Source organism: Aptenodytes patagonicus, chromosome 3 (assembly GCF_965638725.1).
Source record: "Aptenodytes patagonicus chromosome 3, bAptPat1.pri.cur, whole genome shotgun sequence".
NCBI lineage: Eukaryota > Metazoa > Chordata > Aves > Sphenisciformes > Spheniscidae > Aptenodytes > Aptenodytes patagonicus.
This window is the reverse complement of record NC_134951.1, coordinates 83,791,545-83,807,248: the sequence shown is the minus strand read 5'-3', so window position 1 is coordinate 83,807,248 and position 15,704 is coordinate 83,791,545.

The following is a 15,704-nucleotide window of genomic DNA, read 5'->3' as shown; positions in this document are numbered from 1 at the left end:
GCAGCAAGTGGCAAACTTAGGGAAGCAATGGGTCATGGGAAAGGTCCCATTAGATCAGTGGGAGCACACACTAAACAAATACAGCCACATGGATGCACACATTTAAATACTGCCCAAGGGAATATGTGGACATATGTTCAGTGTGGCTGAGAGAGGCAGGCTCTAGGCCTCGAGAAAGCTATGTTTTTTAAAAAAAAGAATTCCATCAATCAGTCCCTGGGCCCTGTGAAGTATGAAGATGAAAACTGCAAAGGAAACATGTGCTCGGCTCTCTCCACCAGCTGCCCCATTAAGCAGCACTGCGCTGCAGTACTGCCCTGGAGACCTCACGACTTCAATTCCAGCCTCCCTTTAAGCCTGGACGAGAGAGAGAGAGAGAGGGAGGAGAAAAAGAAAGAATTAAAAAAGTAGACTAACATCGTTTAGCTTTTTCTGTGACCTGCTTTTTTGCCAGTGATAATGAAATTTACTTTTTATGTTGGTCTCTGGCCTTTTGAGGGAGCTGACTGAGGCTTATATGGTAATAGAAATGCTATTAGCACAGCAAAGCAGGGGAAAAAAGAAAAGACAGACACAAACTCGAACATGATAATCTGACTGTGCCAACTCAGCTGGTGCCAGCCGGGGCTTTGTGATGCCATCTGCAGTGATGCTGTCACTGGGGCATTTCCCTGCTTAGGAAAATAAGATCAAATCAAAGTAAAAGAAATGGGTCTTCATCCCATAGCACTGTGCCACTTGCAGATGTTAATTTAACAGTCGAGTGTGCTCCCTTGCTTCACATCGCTCAGGCACATTGCCCCAGTGTGTGCACAAAGCCTCCTCTGGGTGGGGTGGCCATGTCCAGGGGGAGGAGGGAGGTGGTGGCTGTGCCCATGGGGTAGGTAGGGCAGGGTGGCTGTGCCCGGGGGCGGAGGGATGGGGTGGCAGTGTCCATAGGTAGGTGCTGTGTGGTGCGGACCTTGCTCATTCCCATGACGAGGTGTCAGGGTGGCTTGGTTGAGAATAGCCCTAAACAACTGGACCATCCAGTTCTGTATCCTCCATGCTGCCTTTAGAAAAGCCATAGAAAGGACCTGGGATATATCAGCATGAGCTTTTAGCAGTAGTTTCAAGGGAGCTGCCTTGCAGCCAGGAGACCTTGTTCTTACCTAGCCTTGCTACCCAAACTGGGCACAGGATTTGGTTTCTTAGCTTATGCCAGGCAGGAGTATGACCACTGAAGCAGAATTTGCAGGATGATGTCTGAGGATGCAGGATGCTTCAGCCACCAGGCAGCCCCCAGAGAGCAAAGGGACACTTTGAAGGCTGTCCTCTTGCTTAAGGGAGCACCCACTCCTATGTGCCTGGGGGCATCTTGCCTAGGAAAAGGAGCACCCTGCCCTCTCTTTCCAGACCAGCCTTTCTGGTGGCTGTGCAGTAATTTGTTTCAAGAGTCATTCTCCACATCAGAGCGGCATCTGGGTACAGGCAAAGCTGGTTCCTGGGACAATGCAGTGTTAGGAGCAGCAAAGTAATCACGGACCTGCTGCCTCATTTGTCCCTGCCAGAGCCTGCTGGCCCTGAGGGCACTGGGAAGAAGCAGGATACCTGCTGGGGCAGTGCTGCAGGGAGATTTCCTTTTTATGGCATGTAGGAAGAGAAAAACCTAACCTTATGTGGATATCCTGCAATCCTTCAGCCCCCTCAGAAAGTTGTGGGGGGGCTGTGTCGTAGAGATTTTCCAACAGGCTCAGCCCACAGTGTGCAATGCTGCCATGGGCGCTGACAAAATTACACTTAGCCTCCACAGGACATTTTCTTGCTGAGAGAATGTGCTCTGTACTGTGGGATCATCAGGTACAAAGGCCAGATTTCTAGCTTTACTATATAGGAGCTTGTAAGGGACATGGGAGGTGGGAAGGCATTTCCGATGACAGCAAAAAACTAGACCGTGGTGAGCTCAGAGCCCTTCATGCACATCAGATGCAGAGTTTCCCCCTCCATGTGGCTCAGTGCTCCCTGCCAAAGAGACCTCCACAAGTTCCCTCCTGGGAACGGTGGCTGGGAGCTGGTTAGAGGGTGGGGAAGAGAGGTGTGTGGTAAGCGATATTTGGGCAGGTCAAAATTTATCACTCAGCTTTATATTGATGTTCCAAAAGATTTCCTCCCCTCCTCCCCCCTCCCCCAGCCCCAGCTACTCAGACGCAAGGAACCTCCAGAAATGGGGCCACCCCAGGGGCCTCGTGCTGGAGGGACACAGAGAGAGACAGCCCCAGTCCCTGCTACAGCACCGGGTACCCATCTGCTCACTTCGGGAGGAGCTAAACCCCCAGCCTAAGATTTCCCACTACTTGACATTTTCCCTCTGAAAGACAAGACCTTATATATTGAGAAGAAGAAATACACAGGCATCCACTAGACTGTAAGCTGGAATACACAGCTCACCTCCACTACAGACTTACCAAAAATTTAAAATAAATAAATTAATTAAAATATATCTATCTATCTCAATATATGCTTAGAAAACTGCTCACAGGTAATTATCACTCCCATTACACACACAAGAGCACTCCCCCCCTCCCTCTCTCCCCATGCTCAGAGCCCTTCACGCACAACAAAGAGGGAGGCAGAAGCCTGCATTTTATGTCCCTTTTGACCTACAACATGGATCTGTTCCAATCTAGCAGGTAATTAAGTGATGAGGCATCTTTTTAATCCACATTTTATGTTCACAATCAGGTCTTTGGGGTATTGATATAATTAAATCATGTGATCCCCTATGATGAAATCCTTAATTAGGGAAAATATAATTATCTGGGTTTCTTAAAAACTGGATGTCACAGTGCTTAAGTGTGTTTTTCTTTTAAACATGCACAGCATTTTCTTTTAAACATGCACAGCAATCAGGCTAAATCTCCTGCTGATGCTTTGCTCAATTTTCTGTTTAAAACGGCACTATCTATATTTATAAGTTTAAACAGAACAAAAGGATTTGAAACTCATTTTTAAATATAGCTTTTAAAATTAGTTCTTAATGCAAGATTATCAGATTCCAGATATTTTACTTTGCAGAACAGGAAAAAACCTACCCAAGCTGAGACCCGTGTTTGGCAAATCTCATGCTTATAATGTTTAAGCTTTCAATCATGAAATACTGAAAATGAGACATATTTTTGGCTTCTTTGTTTGCTTTTTAGCATTAAACCATTTCTTTATGAAAGTTGCCATGCAGAGAGCTGCTGGAGATGCCGAGGAGCTATTCCTTTCCTGGTCCCTAACCTCACGCTGTAACATTATTCAGCAAGCTTTTTGGGTGGAGGCAGAGGCGGGGGCAGCAGCGGAAGGGTCTTGGCCCACCTTTGGTCTGCCTACCCCTGTAAGCTGCTACTTGTTAGAGTTTCAGGTTTTTTGGGGGAGAGATGGCCTTTTTGTCCTCTATTGGTACAGCCCATGGCACAGCACCGCCCTGCTTTGTACTTAGGCTTTGTGATTTCTCAGGTTGTGGGACCAGTGACATCCAGACAGTATTGAGGGGTATCAGTCCCTGCCACAGGCCAGGTTTTTCGGTGGGTGCACACCTGATGCACACCAGATGTGTACTAGCAGGTGGGCGTTGCGGAGACCTGAGGACGAGGTTTCCAGGGTAAGCTTGTCAGTACCCTGACATGAGAGTGTAGAGACATGCCTTCTTGCTACCTGGCACATGCATCTACTGTGCTTTCCTGAGAGGACAGTGGGAAGGGGTCCTGTTTTTTCCATTTATGCTAATACATGGCAGATTGGTGACAAAAAAGCTTTGAGTATTCAAGATTCGCTAAAAGGATAAGGACCCTAAGTTGACAAGCATTAGCATCTCCTACCTGCTCAGGACTGCAGGATTTGCTCTGGGGCCGCTGATGCCAAGGAGGGGTTTGGTACCACCTAAGCAACGGGCAAACAAAAAGCCTGGCTGTGCTCTTCTCATCCTACCCTGGATGACATCTGGCCTTTGCTGCCAGTCCCTCCCGCGGGGGGTCCGGGCTGGTGGTGACACCACGGCTCCTGTTGAGTCGAGCAATACGTCATATGCTGGTTTAGGCAGGAATGAAGAAGGAATGGAGGAATGGAGAAGGCAGCGTGTCTGAAACTGGTGGAAAACAGTGTTTGAAATAAGAAATATAATTTTGTGTATGGTTGTGCAGAAAGCAAAGAATGTTTTCTCTGTTTCTATTGCAGCAAAATCAGCAGTAGCACCTTTGGTAATGAACGATATAAAAAAATCTATTCTGTTTTAGTTAGATAGCCAGTGAAATGCACTCTCTTTTAAAATAATTTGTTTATAACTGCAAATGCTTTTCTACTTTAAGGCAGTGTTTGCCTGGTTGTTTGGGTGCAAGTCAATCTGTTGAGAAGATAAACACCACATCTTAGATTTGCCATTGACATTCCCCAAGGAACTGAGTTTGTTAGAAGCTCTTCATCACTGATAGGTTTTCAGGGCCCACATTAATCCTGACTCCTGAAGACAAGCATATAAAATATTTGCATTATTTCTGGAAATAAATAACTCCTTAAGAGAGCACAAGCTTCTGACCAGTCTCCTGAAGGAAGCAGGTGAATCCCAAACTGGTGGTTAATGTTGACACTCTAAGCAACATTTGTATTTTAGGATTAATTTTGCAGGAAAACATTAACAGTTCTGAAAAACAACAGACTTCACAAGACACATGATTTTACCTGTAATCACTTTCTGACTGAAACTGGCAGTGAGATTGGCATTTCATCTATGGCTCATCCATGTTGCTCTTCTCCCACAGATGGGACACCTGGTTTTCCACTGACCTTGTCCAAAACTCCTGTAATCCCCGCTACCTGCTGTGTGGCTGGTCACTGCCAGTGTTTCTTAAAGTGTATTTCTAATGGGTGGTGTTGAAGCACACTCCTAACACCTAATAATCTTTGCAAGGTAGCTGTAATGAGTCAGGTTTCCCAGCCATCTTTCTGAGCTTCAGCTTCTCCTTGACAAAGCAAATACATAACAGTACCAATCTAAGGTGCTTTCACATTCGTGTTTCAGTTCAGATGTGTAGTGCAATTCTGAAGTGAATTTTGTGGTAGTCCCTGCTTACCGCACTTCAGTTTGCACCAGAGAGCAGTCCCAGAGGTCCCGAATTGGATTTCTTTTGTGCAAAACTAAGCCAGAAGACATGTTGCAAAAGCACAACCTAATTTGCTCTGGCCATTAGTGGACATTCAGTGCATGGGATTGGATGAGGGCTAGAGTCAAGAGAAACTCTAAAACATGTATGTAGTAGAGGTTGGGTCCTCAGCACCAGCTAGCCTTTTCTGTCTGTGCACTTGAGGAGGTGCCTCTGGGACTCCTGAGTAGGCTGAAACTGCAGCCAGTGCTTCCTCCCAGCCCTGAAACACCGTGGGGTGTTTCACTGCAGCAGGACTGCCTGGGTGGGACAGGGCTGCCGCTGAAATTCCAGCAGTAATCACAGACGTGGCACAAGGATGCCCAGGAATGGGGAGCGAGCCACACTTATGGGAGCTTGGCAAAATGTGCCTAGAAAGCTTGAGTGAGAAGGCAGGAGTGCAAGCCCAGCATCACGGCGTAATTTCCTGCCTGGCAACTGCAGTACTTGCAGCAAAACCACTGGCAGCTGTGGTTTAGTCTCTGGACCACAGGAAAAAAAAAAATCTGTTGTGGTTATATCTGCCTTTTACCACATTGCACCATGTCTGTGGTGCAGTATGAGAGAGAAAAGCGGCTTCTCTGCACTCAGAGATGCAGCTACCAGCGTGGAAACAGGCCGGTGATGCCAGCCTTACCTTAGCACTGGCTTTGAACGGAGGCAAGCAGCACACTGCAAGACGATGAGGAGAAAGCCAAGCGTTACAGGAGCAGCCCAGCCGAGTGCCTGCTGTGTACACAGCCTTCAGTCTCCAGGACATGAGCTCAGGTCAGGGAGGAGCAGGGGGACTGACACCCCGCTCCAGTGCTACAGGGCAGCCGAGGCTTTCCGCATCTTACTGCTTCTGCGGTACTGAATGTCAGCAAGAGCTGGAAACCATGGCCACAGGCCAGGCACGCAGCCCTTCCTGTGTGGCAGCCCTGATTTCCCAGTAACACCAGAGCCCCGGTGGGTCATTGCTACTGGTGTCATTGTAAATCAGGATGCAAAATGCAGAGAGTAAGAGGAGGTAAGAGCCAGCCTGCTTCGACTCATACGATCAAAAAGTGGGTCCCTCCCATAATGGTCTTGTCATGTTGCCTGTTGGAAACAGAAAAGAAAAAAATTCAAGTGCACAGACCAGGTAAACAGCAACATTCCTGAAAATATGTGGTAGTTACAGTGCACCTCAAACTGAGCAAGCAGTGCAATGTCTCTTTTCAGAATTTTTTCTCAGAAAGTGAAAAACCACGTCCTCGACTGGTCAACACACTCGTCCTATGACAGCCACTGAAAATACTTATTTCAAATGCTTCTGAGGTCTCAGCTGGGGTAGCGAGCCTGGCTTTGGGCTCTGAAGGCAGGCCAAAAATATGAAGTTGAGAAACTGTGAAAGGCTGCAGGGAGAGGCTGGCAGAAATGGGTCTGCCTTGCCAGGGAGGAGGGAGAGTAAAACAGGCTACAAGGAGAATATCCCGGTATATAAAGGGATGTTGTTTTAATGAGTATGACCAGCTATTCCTCATCTTCTCTAGCTGTGTGACAAGATTAACTGCGTTACAAAGTAACAAAGGAGATATAAGTAATGCAGAGGGAAAACATAATAATTAAAAAGGTATAATTAGATGGTTGCATCCAGAGGGTAGTGATCAACGGCTCAATGTCTAGATGGAGATTGGTGATGAGTGGCGTCCCGCAGGGGTCCGTATTGGGACCCGTGCTGTTTAATATCTTCATCAATGACATAGACAGTGGGATCAAGCACACCCTCAGCAAGTTTGCACACAACACCAAGCTGAGTGGTGCGGTTGACACCAGAGGGATGGGATGCCATCCAGAGGGACCGGATGCCATCCAGAGGGACCTGGACAAGCTCGAGAAGTGGGCCTGTGTGAACCTCATGAGGTTCAACAAGGCCAAGTGCAAGGTCCTGCACCTGGGTTGGGGCAACCCCCCATATCAATACAGGCTGGGGGATGAAGGGATTGAGAGCAGCCCTGCCGAGAAGGACTTGGGAGTACTGGTGGTTGAAAAGCTGGACACGAGCCAGCAATGTGCACTTGCAGCCCAGAAGGCCAATCGTATCCTGGGCTGCATCCAAAGAAGTGTGGCCAGCAGGTTGAGGGAGGTGATTCTGCCCCTCTACTCTGCTCTGGTGAGACCCCACCTGGAGTACTGCGTCCAGCTCTGGAGCCCTCAGCATAAGAAAGACACGGACCTGTTGGAGCGGGTCCAGAAGAGGGCCACGAAAATGATCAGGGGGATGGAACACCTCTCCTGTGAAGAAAGGCTGAAAGAGTTGGGGTTGTTCAGCCTAGAGAAGAGAAGGCTTCGGGGAGACCTTATTGCAGCCTTTCAGTATTTAAAGGGGGCTTCTAAAAAAGATGGCGGCAGACTTTTGAGCAGGGCCTGTTGCGACAGGACAAGGGGGAATGGCTTTAAACTAAAGGAGGGTAGATTTAGACTAGATAGAAGGAAGACTTTTTTTACGCTGAGGGTGGTGAAGCACTGGAACAGGTTGCCCAGAGAGGTGGTGGATGCCCCATCCCTGGAAACATTCAAGGTCAGGTTGGCCGGGGCTCTGAGCAACCTGATGTAGTTGAAGGTGTCCCTGCCCATGGCAGGGGGGTTGGACTAGACGACCTTTAGAGGTCCCTTCCAACCCAAACTATTCTATGATTCTATAACAGACTCACTCTTTGGTTTGGTACAGTCATTGGTTACCTCATTGGAGCAGGGTAGCTTGTGAGCCTGAAACCCTCCTCACTAGTGTCTAAGCACAGGGTCAGGCAAACCCACAGTCTCAGAGGAGCAGAAGCGGTCCCCTGCCAGGAGCCATGCTACTGGGGGTCCAGGGGGTCCTTCCAGCCACCCATTCCTGTGGGTCTCTGTGAGAGAGACCTGGAAAGAAATAGGAAGTCTGTTAGGGTTTTTAACATAAGATTCTTATTTTCCTGCTGATTAAGAAAGCAGCGGTCAGGAATGATGGCAGTTATTAACAAATTTAATGAAAACTAACCCAAAGTTCACATATTTGGGTTATTGTTATTTTTCATCAGTACTGTATTTTAGTAAACAACAGAATTTACAATTTTTTGTTGTCACAGAAAATGGTGTTGAGACAGCCATCTTTGATAAATTATATATTCCATCATGTATTAAATTAAACTACTTTCATGCATACACTATTATTTGTCTATCTTACTGTAATTGTTTGTGTTTAGCAAGAGGCAACTTGAAGGCTGTTTATCTTCAGCTCCGATTTGCAGCCTGAAAAGAAACAAAAAGGAAGCCTTCCCATGGCTTTATATCAGCTTAGACAATCGAGTATAAAAGATAGTAAGTTAACTAAATGATTCAGCATGTTTCTCTGCTCCAAAAAGAACATTTTTAGCTGATGCAACCAGAAAGAAATTGTTCCAATGCTTCTCTTTGCATTCTACTTTCCTCAGAAAACAAGTTTACCTCAACATTAGGGAAACATATTTTCACACAGAAACACTGTTGCCTGGTTTTGCTAAGGTGCTCCACCTGCAGATGAACGCAGTGGCTGCTATTATTTTTTTTTTTTAAATCTCTATTAACAAATGATTTTTTTGCTGTTGACTGCTTTATGATTTCTCTAATTTCTGAGGAGGATTTTAAGCTTCATCACTTTTCAGATGTTTTATATAATTCTCCCAAAGTAAGAAAATCAACTTTATTGTCCTCATTGTTGCGTACATGTTGTGCTGATTTCAGCTTAATCAAACACCATGTCAGAGCAACGCTTGGAATGCATGCAAGTGTTTCACAACAACAGCATCCTCCAAACAAAGATCAAAATAGAGCCTCTTGTTGTTTGCACATTTGAAGATCGTAGAGAAATGAGCAATCTTTCTTTTTTTTTTGCCAGTCAACATTGTCTGTCTTTAGTACCATGAGATGAAAAGTGCATGAAACACCCAACAAGCTCAAATGAGCATGACTCCTCACGTTAGCTTTTATGAGACTGAATTGCTGCTGATGCACACAGTTTTCCCAGAGAGCATATACCCCCCCAGATTGCTGTTTAACAGCAGGCCCCAAACTAATGCTTCCATGGAATCAACTCTTCTGACATTTGAGCACAGTTTCTACACTTAAATTTTGTGCAAAAACCTTAACTGCTAAAGCGCTCCCAATGCCAAGCTTCCCATTGCACCCTCAAGCTTCTTCAGCAACTAGAGAATAATGGAAACTTTGCAAACTGTCAGCTGTTTGTTTGATAACTGTCATATGCTTCAGGAAGATGTATTGTCAATAGTTGTCATCTCGGGAGAAATGTTTAACGAGAATGTGTGTTTGTTTAGTAAAACTAACAAAGGCTTGAAAATTGAACCCCCTCATAATACACAGCACGCACACAGTCCCACAGGACCTCACCCACCAGATTTGCTTCTCTATACGTATATCCCAAGCACAGCACTCTCAAGTTTTATGAAGTTTTTTCTCAGGCCTTAATTTGATGCAACTAGCAGATATTTGTTTTTTACTATCCAGAAATTGCTTGCTTTACCATTTGCTTCACTGCTACAATGTTTGTGGCTTGAAATCATAATATCCATACTGTTCCTTTTCTTCAAACATTTGCTTCCAGCTCTTTACACTCTGCGTGACGCTCTTTAGTGGCTTCTCCACACGTTCCATTCTCACAATCCAGCTTCGCATTTAATTAAATGTACATCTTTTTTGCATCTAAACATCAGACTTTTATTGACAAGTTTGTTTTGGCAGGGAGGGAACATGGTGGAGGAAAGCTAATTACAAATTGCTTCTTAAGCCAAAAAAAGAAAAACCAAAACACCACAGTCCACCAGTGAGACTTCTAGCAAGGAAGAACGGATTGGAAGGGGATTGTTTCAGTGCAAAGCACAGAAAAGCTTTATACTGGATAGTGTTTATACTTGTCTCTCTCCTGGAGCATCCATAGTAACAGACAGTGTTACAGTACACTCACTCATCTTTTCTTGCCAATAGCTTTCTCCTCTAAGCATTGAGGAAACTTCAAGGAATACATAGCTAAACGGAGGATATTACAGGGGCTCACCTTCTCTGGCTACGGCAAAGAGACAACACATTATTTGAAAGCTTCAGGGAATATGTCCCTTTGTTCTCTCTTCTCCCATTTTCTGAGCACACCCTCTTTTCCACCATGTTTCTTTTATCTTATGCACTTTTCCATTCCAGGGAAGAAACACCAGTTAATATGGTGGGCTCAGAGCTATCCCTGTCAAGAAAGCTGCTGCTGCACATCCCCAAAGCACCTTCCAACACCCAAACAGCTCTACCTTTAAGCCTCACATTTTTTTCCAAGAGCCCTGAAAATAACTCATTTCTATTCCTCGGCAAGCTTGCAAGCTCTGGTCCCACATCCTCTGCCCTCCCACCTTATCTCCCAAAACCTTCATTACCCAATACACTCCTCCAGCATGCAGACCTCTTTCCTTATTACTAGAGCCAACAACCTTGTGTTCTGCTGATTACGTGAAGATAACGTCACAGATAAAAACAAATAAATCTTTCTTTCAGCCACCACATTACCCTTCCCAGCACAGAATCCTTTTTACTCCCCAGGACTGGGGAGCCATCCTGTCCCCTATTTATCTGCACCTGTCCAATTAGCACCTCATTAAGAAACACACCTGCAGTGGCTTTACTTCCACTCACTGCACTGTAACCATTAACTCTCGATAGTAAGTTACATGAATAGCATCCTCCACTTCAAAGCCACTGAGACTTTTTCTTGCTGGTTTTTTTAGCTGTTAATTGAGAATTAACCTAGTCTGAGACTCCCACTGTAATAAATACATTGTAACTCAAATTCACACCTGAGTAACACTGGAAATTCATGCTGGTGTCGGTGAGGTGTCAGTCTGGCACCGTGGGCTGTTTTGTGAGTGGTGTATATCTAGGACACAACCCGTCCTAGTGCCATGTTGCTGGAAAGGGGGGAGTTACACTGTGTGGAGGACAAAGATGCAGGCACCTTTAGGTAGAGCAATGTGAAATTTCTTTTCCTTTGAATTATTTTCTATGAGACAGCACTATTTTAAATTCACAGGCAATTGGAAAGGACAACAGTCCTTTATGATTAATCTCACAGGCAAAAAATAGTGAAGATATTCTCTCTGTACTGCTAAGGACATGTAAGTAGAGTCGTCTCTGATCTTTATTTTGTTTTATGTTTTTGCTGGTATAGCCTCTGAGAGGCAACAGCCAAGGGAATTCGTAACAGTAAAACCTGTGCCAGATCACATCACAGCTGACATCGTACCTCCAGCAGCGGCCTCCCGCTAGATGCTCCAGGCAAAGACAACAACAGAAAGCTCCAACCCAAACCTTGCTCCCGGTGGGCAGTCCCTCATCCTTTAGATGCAAAAATACCAGGATCACAAAGAAATCAAGGGCACCACTACATAAAACTGTATGAGGACTCAGCTGATTGAAATTCTTAATAAAACTCCTGGTGTCTATCATGAAGCAGGCTTAGGCTAAGCTCCCTGAAGCAAACTGAAGTGGGCTTCTCCTGCCTCTCAAGGCATTCATGGAGCACATATCACTCTTTCTAAGCTACCGGCGGGAGAAATCTCTTCTTAAACCTTCTAGCAATTGATCTGTGCCCTAAAGTTCAGCTTATTGTGCAGATGAACACAGGTTCTCCTGTTCTTCTTTTATTAGGATCTGTTCCCAAAAAATTAGCTATTTGATTATTTTGCCCCCAATGTAGAGGATTTTGCAGACTGACCATCACTGTATGAACAAGCCTCTTATTTTGGGCCTAAATTTTCTCCCCATTTATTTAATATGATGTTATAATTGCCCAAAAAATGTCTCCAAAAGGAATGAACTACCCCTCCCTCCATATTTCTTAACTATCCCACAAATATTTTTTGATAAATGAAACTGAAATACGCTCAAGATTTTCATGGGTTTGTCTTCTCTTAAAATTGTTTTGTGATTAAATGTATTCATAGGTTATAAAGCCTACGAATATAAAGCACCACTGTGATCATCCTGCCTGATCTTCCCTGTAACACAGCATGTAAAAGTCCTCTGAGTCAAGTAAAGCATCTTTTTTTTTTTTTTTTTGGGGGGGGGGGAAGCGATGAGGAAATTCTGATGTGATTTAAAAGGCTCCAATGATAGAGAATCCATCGCAACCCTCAGTAATTTCAGTGCTTCATTATCCTCTGTTGCGAATCTACTCTTTAGCTTGCATCTGCCTAATTTCCACCTCTTGCTCTAGATTTTGTTACACTTTGGCAGACTGAGGACTGCTGCGTTGCCAGATTTCCTTTCCCAGGGTAGGTCCTTGGGCAGGGCGGGGAGCCCTTTCTGTTACACTGGAGATCGACATGTTTCCCCGTTTTTTACTCAAGCTTGTAGGTCTGCCCAGCTTCCTTCCCTAAAGCCTGCTCTTCCTTACTTACCTCCCTTGCAAACTTTGCTCTCTGCCAATCTTTGTACGTAACATGGCTTTTATTTTTCTTCCAGATCACTGATAAAAGTGTTAAAGAACTTGGTTCAAGAACACATCCTTTGAGAGCCACTAGAAACATATTTTTTGTTTTCTATTAACTTTGGAGATGTATCAGCTGGTTCCTGTCCAATCCATTTAGTGTATTTTATATCCTTCTGGTCTCTTCATTGACAAATCTTGCAAAATCAAGGCTTCCTTACACAGCCCAAGTGCCTTAGTCACCCAAATACACAAATTCACTAAAAAAAAAAAAAAAAAGAGAAATCACATTGCTTGGATAAAATCTGTTTTCCTTACTTCCTAATTTACTGGTGCAAACTATACAACTCCCTTCTAATTCCCCATTAAGTAAAGCTCACATTAGCTATTGATTCCATATTATTTGTTTGTTGTCACAAGAAAACAACCTGAAAAAATTTAAAGGTCAAATGTAGGTAGGAGGCTGTGTGGAAGAAGAACTTCTGTTCTCATTAAAAGCATCAGTTTATTGCATAGCATCGATTGCTGGTACCAGGACAATACAGCAGCACTTCAGAGCGTAACCACCCAACACTCCAACGTTTTAGCATCAGCACAGGCCTTTTAAACAGCTGTGAGCAAAATGAAAGTGCTCGTGCTTCTCCCTGCCTGTGTGAATAACCTTTCCCAGCAATGCACCTAACATGGAAAGCAAGGGTTGCTTCTCTCTGGGAAATGGGAGGAAAAATAAGCCCTGTCCAAAAAATACCCAGCACAGCCTTTTTCTCTTCTTCTTCTTTTTTTTTTTTTCTTTTAAGGGGAGGGGGGAGCCGGGAGGAGGATCAGGCAGAGACAAAAGACAAGATTTGTCTTCAAATAGCAGCACTTAAATGCTAAGCCCCGACCACGGCAGGTGTTTCAATCCCTGATGAGCAGGTGCAGCAAACTGGCTATTGGGCCTTGCAATGCCCTCCAGCCAGATTAGACCATTCATTCAGGGAGAGAAAAGGAATGTGCAAAGCCATCGGGGATCTGGCCAAACGCCGGGTGACTCTCAAGACCGCCACCGCTCCTAAAGAGCCCAAGGCCAAAATAATGGGAGTCTCCACTCTTGGTGCCTGCCTTGCATCTGTTGCCCCATCTCCCCAAAAGAGAGCTGGGGTGAGCCCTGCCAGCCTCCCCGAGCCTGCACCACGCGTGGCCTCATCCTGCACGCCGTCACTTACCAGCGCCACTGTTTCCTCCTGCCCCGGGGAGGCGAGCCTGGGCAGGAGGGCAGTGAAGGGGGCATCGCTGGGATGCCCCCTTCCCAGGGATGAGGGGGCATCACTGGGGTGCACTCCCTTCCCCCTTTGGGGATGAGGGAGAGGAGCTGGGGGGCCCGGGGAGCGCCCCGCATCCTCTGCCCTGTGGACAGGGCGTGCAAGCAGGGAGAGGAGCTGCACCACTGGCACAAGGGGCACGGGGGAGTGCAGGACTGCACCCGCAGCACAGGCTCAGCCACCGCAACCTGCGCATCTGGGTTCACCTGAATTTTGCTGAGAGTTTCTCTCGGTTTGCTTCAAGCCTACAGTTTGTGCTGGAAAAGCGTCTTGCCGGTGAGCGGGGCCCCAAAAGCACCCCTCTGATGCACGGGCAGCCCAGCCAGGGTGAGCACGGGGAGAGGGGCTTCCCAGCATCACCCCCTCATCTGGCAGCTGGGACCCACACCCTGCACGGTTGTGCCTGTGTGGGATGGCGGTGATGGGGAGACATATGTTTCTCCTAAAACACTCTGCAAAATGCAAAGCAGCTGAGAGCTGCCTGCACAGGGTAGCCGTGCCGCCGGCAGCCAGCCATACCTCACGCAGCCCCATGGCTGCCAGTGATGGGCAGCATGCCGCATGTGTCCCCGGGGGGGCACAGTGCCCCCACTCAGGCTGGGGGGCTGCCAGGTGAGCATCGCTCCATGTGGGGCAGGTCGCTCTTGGCCATGTCCATTGGTGGCACCTTTCACCCCTTCACCTCCTCCTCGGCCGCTGGCCCCCACACAGCCTCCTGTTTCCCTGTACCCTGCCAAAATGAGGTGACAGCAGATGTGCCTGAGGCAGACCTCACAATCGTGCTGCTTGTCATTTGTGGACAGGATATGTGGTTGCCCAAAAGCCAGCAAAGAAATCAAATCCATTGGCAAAGGGCAGGATCCTTCCACCTTCTGCTTATTAACTCGACGGCTGCCATTAAAACAGACACCTCATTAACAGCTTGTAATGAATGCCAATAAAGCATGTGCTGGTAAATAATAAATATATGTGGTTATCCGATACAGCAATTACAAGCATAGCTGATGTTGTTGGATGACTCCGTTCTGGAATATTATGGTTGAGCACGATTGTACTAATCACAGCATGGTAATGAGGAGCTGGTAGTTTCACCAGGCCTTCCTCACCCTCGGAGTGTGCTGCGTGCTTTCCTTCCATCCTCACAGGCGACATGAGCTGGGCTCAGTGGGTGCGATAAACAGCACGTTCTCTGCTGTGCATTTGCACAGAAAATATCTTACTGCCTGTAATCCCAACCGTGCCAACATATATCAGTACCTACAAATCATTACTGCAAAAAGTCAAGCTATATGGCTGGGGTCTGGGAAAGCTCTTGGCAGCACGCTGAACTTCAAGCAACAGTTGCATTATTGCAACAGGTGTAGAGCGAGGTACAGACTAAGTGTTTGCAGGATGGGGGCTGAGGGTCCAGAAATGCTTCCCAAAGTGCAAATTAAGGTCCTGAGCCCATAGGTATGTAGGAACGGTGCTACTCATTGTTTGGAAAAAGAAACCCAAACCTGAGGAACTCAAAACCCAGAAGACATCATCGCAGGTTATCTCAGCAGGGCTGAGTGTGGCAATGGGTGATGGGCAGGGGGTGGGTAGCAGCATGGCGTCTCCCTGTGCATGGGAGCCAGCCAGCTGAGGTTGTCTACTCCCTGCTTCTGGCTCATCCTGATGGTGTAGCTCCCGAAGGATTTTAAAAATTCAACCCGAACTCCTACAGTGGAAAGCACAAAGGGTTGTTCTGACAGTGACTACACAGGGAACTGAAACCCGAAAAGCCAAGTCTGTTATTCTGGT